Consider the following 4,708-nt stretch of genomic DNA (forward strand, 5'->3'; position numbering starts at 1 on the left):
TTTTAGACTCTCTCTGTCCTGTAATAAGTGAACTCTGAGCTCATGTGTTTGTGACTCTTCACCTCTGTCTCCTCTCTCAGGGAGAAGATGATCTGCAGCATCCTGCTGCTCATCATCCTGACCTCCTGTGTCTCTGGTTAGTTTACAGCTTCACTTTATTCTCCACTAACACTAAACAAAGAATCACTAAAGTGTCCACAGAAACATGTGGAGATGGAGTTTAAAGTTGTCAGTGTGTCTGCTCCTCACTTTCCCTCTCTGTCTCCTCAACAGGAACATTAGTAGTGAATGTGACCCAGACCTCCTATCAGGCAGAGGAGAACCACCACATCACACTGGAGTGGACCTTCACAACCAACCCTCACACTTCCTCCAACTCTCTGAATATCTTCTGTGAACTGTTAACTGATCTCAATAATCCAGTCTTGTTTCATCTCCATGAAGGAGTTGAGTTCCCAGAGTCTCAGGATGAACAGTTTGCAGGACGAGTCCAGTGGGACAAAGACGTCCTCAGAGAAGGACGACTCAGACTTCATGTGTCCAGACTCAGGACTAATGATTCAGGACTGTACCTGTGTGATGTGCTCACAAGTTATGGGAGTAGCTCTGGTAAATGTTGGCTCAACGTCACTGGTAAGTTGATTCATTATAAAATTGCTCATTATAAAAAAGGCTTGAATCAAGCAATCTGATTGGTTCATAGCCGTGATATAATAACCACATACAATGACTATAATCGGACTCCTTTGCACATTAAGTATCACTCCACGTCTGAGAAAAACGTTGACTGATGGCTGGTGCCTCAGAGGGAAGCATTGCCAGGACACAGAGCTGGGTTCAAATCAAACTCTATATTTATATCTATATCTATATTTATTTATTTCAGAGCTTTACCTTGCTGTCAGACAGCACTTTAAAACAGGGAACTGAAGCTGTTATCTCTGCTCTCTTCAAAGCTGCCAGACTCCTTTCACAAAAACAGTCATTTTACCACCCAGAACACGGTAGTTGCTGCACTACCACTGCCTCGAGCAGTTAGTTTGTGTTATTGTTTCCCTTTCTTCAGCGTTAAGCAAAAGAAAGTGTGCTAGCTGCTAGTGAAGGCTAGCATTACTGTTCCATATCAACAGCCTCAGTATGTGTGAGGTAGGCAGCCAGCCCAGGAGAGCTTAGATTTTATCGTGAATGTGATTTTTTTTTTTTTTTTTTTTTTATGAATAAAAATCATTTATAATTGAAATGTGACTAACTTTCATAATGCCATACTTGATGACTGTTTTATAAAAGCAATAGCTCACTTCAGGCTCTGATATGTTGTGATTATATAACAGCTAAGAGGGGTTGTTGTCGGGCCAACAACGCCCCAATTCAGCATCTTTTTAGATAAATAAGAACCTGAGAACAAAAGTAGTGTGTAACTCCACAATCCTTACACTTCTTCTCTTTTAGTGAAATGTTTTCCTTCACATGAATGAAACAGATGTGTTTGGTCTCTTTACAGCAGCGAGGGATCGGCCTGAACCTGAGACACCAAACACAACAAGTCCACCACAACCAGAGAGTCGGGGATGGATCGCTCTCTACTGTGTAGTGGGACTGACAGCAGCAGCTCTGCTGGCTGGTTGTTTCTGTTTGTTCAGAAAGAGAAGAATGCAGAGAGAACCAGATTCCCATTTAGCAAATACCAGTTACAGATCAGCTGTTGAATCAGAGTTTAATCATTAACAACTGAGGCCAAACTGTCAGAATTAACTGTTTATATCACAGACACAAAGAAAATACTAGTTTCTCATTGGCAGGTAATATAACAGCAGGTAACCATAGCGATGTTGATGTTTCCCACACATGAAAATCAGCAAAAAGAACACAAACAACCTGTAAAAGGTGATGACTGAAACACATTCATGATATAAACGTCTAATTACAGAACTGATATACAAAAATAATTATGGAGGAAAACAATGCTCTCATTATTTTTAAGGGATGTCTGGTCAAACTGTTAGAGGAGACCGGCACAATCGTAACATATTTTACATTTTCCTTCATAACTCACAGACGACTTGAAATACTATATGTTCTCTAATTAATGATAATATTAATACATTTAGAGTAATAAGGATAAGACTATAATACATGCAAACATCAGCTTTGCTGGCTGGTTGTTTCTGGTTTTTCAGCCTTTTGTCTAAAAATCAAGATTTCTACTCAGAGTAAAGTTACAGATCAGCATCGGAGGAAACTTTAATCAGAAAAAACTGTTAGAGACAGATCTGAAATGTGCTGTGTTCATTTTATTGAAATACCTAGTATACAACACAGGCTGTAGCTTATATGTGCAATTTCTTCATTTAAAGCTTTTAAAGTTTTAATAACAAAACATATCCACTTGTTTTTTATTCCTGTCTATCATGTAGTTGACTCCTAGTAGTAGTTAAAGGTTAGCTGGTGGATCAGTAGATCAGTAGAAACTTGAATCAGACAAAACTGTTAGAATTCAATGTTATGCCACAGAGACAGAAAATACTAGTTTCTCAAAACTCAAGTTGATTGAAACAAGTCTTCCCTCTATATTCCTCAATTTCTATTACACAACTGATTAATAATGGAGGAAATATGTTCCTGTTTATTATTTGGTCAAACTGTCACTTATGAGATGGATCTGAAATGTGCTGTATTCACTTTATTGAAATACCTGTTAAGATGCAGGATGTAGCTAATATGTGCAATCTTTTCATTTAAAGCTTTAAAGTTTTCATAAAAATACATCCATTTGTTTTTATGTCATGTAGTTGACTCCTGTGGATGAAGCCTTCATAGAGCTTTAACCTTTTCTTTTGAATGTGCACTTTAATGTACTGTTACTGTTGTATTATGGTCTGTTACTTCTTGTCTCACACTGAAATGTTTCTCATGTATTTCATTTCATCACTTTAACAAATGAAGACGTTCAACCTAAGGAATCTTTTGATAATTTTGATAAATAACTAAATAAAGTTAATTTAAATTTTGCTGGCTGTGATATCTGAAAATGTTGCAGCTCTAAATTATCATATTAAACTTCTGAGGATTTGTTGAATTGGAACCACGAATGGGAGAAAGTAAACATGTCATTTTTAAAATCTACTTTTCCTTTTTTTGTAGACTCACATTCACTGACTGATTCCACTTATTTAAACATTTAGAGGTTTATATATATGAAAACAGTCACACAATACATTCACAGTAAATAATAGCAAGGGATATTTTGCATTATAGAAAACACATCTGTCTAAAACACAGATGCTAAAGACTAGTTCAGTCTCTCTCTCTCTCTCTCTCTCTCTCTCTCTCTCTCTCTCTCTCTCTCTGGAAGTATGTTAAAGTGTGGCTGGCCCTCTGACCTCCAGGTTAACAATACAAAGATTTGAAATGAGTGGTGATGTTAGTTCTACCAGCCTTTACAAGCAGGTCGTAATAAAAAGAAATCCATATTTTGCATCCCCAGCTGTATAGGCAAGTTTAACAAATGTAGGGCATCTTTCTCCACTAAGCAGAGTTGTAATTTAACAAAGTACAAATACTTTGTTACCGTACTTAAGTAGACTTTTTATGTATCTGTACTTCGTTATTTATATTTCTGGAAACTTTCACTTTTACTTGATTACATTTCCCCCAAGTGTCTTCGTTACTTGCAGCCAGGCCTGTCAGAGAAGGAGAGGAGCCGTCTGTCAGCAGAGGTCCCTGTGAGAGGAGACAGAGGACAAGAGTCCTATTATCAGAGAGAACATCTGCAGTCTGTCTTCATTCAGTCATTACAACAGCTGGTCCTGTCCTTCATCCTCATTATTAGTAGGGCTGGGGTTAACACATTGATTTTCTGATTCAAATCAATCTTTTATGAATGATCCGATATTGATTCATAAATCCAGAGATGGATCTTTTAAGAGGCCCCTTTTGAAACCTAGACTGAAGATATTTGTCTCTAGTGAAACTAGAAGGTTTAAGGAATCCATGTCAGGCTAAATAAAGCTCAAAAGATAGGCAAAAAAACAGATGTATGTCTTTAGGTATATGTCTCTCTCTGCACTAAAGAAAGTTGTCCAATGTTTCTGTCTCTATGTAACTGATTTGTTCTTCTTAATGTTTAATAATGCAGCAGGTTAGAGGGTTCCTTGTGCAATCTACAGTGATTGTTCTCTGAAAGTCTTTCATATCAAATAAAATTAGTTTATAACTGAAATACTCCTGATCAAATCAATATCAGATCAGAACATCGAGAATAAGAATCAATACCCAGCCCAAGTTATTACAAATGCACCTCTGCAATGATACCAATCAGAACATCTGGACTTGTAGTTTTTATCTCTGGACATATGGAACATTTCAGTCTTCAGGGTTTCTGTCACATGGTGTTACTCTGAGAGAAGGGAAAACATATTGTTGCATATATATATATATATATATATATATATATATATATATATATATATATATATATATATATATATATATATATATATATATATATATATATATACAGTATATATATATAAATATATACATATATACATATATATATATACATCAGTGTATCTGTTGGCTGATCAGTAACAAACTGGCATCAAAGAAATGCTCTCATTTAGAAACATTTAGACAGTTTACTGTTAGGTGGTTTAATAACAAAACAACTCTTGTGTTTGGCATACGTTTTTATATTCAGAATAAACTG

General features: G+C 36.2%; 1 pseudogene; it reads left to right on the top strand.

Annotated features, from left to right (window-relative positions):
* Positions 1-2,806, top strand: part of LOC114545338 (myosin heavy chain, fast skeletal muscle-like) — a 13,673-nt pseudogene extending 10,867 nt beyond the window's left edge.
* The last annotated feature ends 1,902 nt before the right edge of the window (positions 2,807-4,708 follow it).

Source organism: Perca flavescens, chromosome 19, assembly GCF_004354835.1.
Source record: "Perca flavescens isolate YP-PL-M2 chromosome 19, PFLA_1.0, whole genome shotgun sequence".
In the NCBI taxonomy this organism is placed as follows: Eukaryota; Metazoa; Chordata; class Actinopteri; order Perciformes; family Percidae; genus Perca; species Perca flavescens.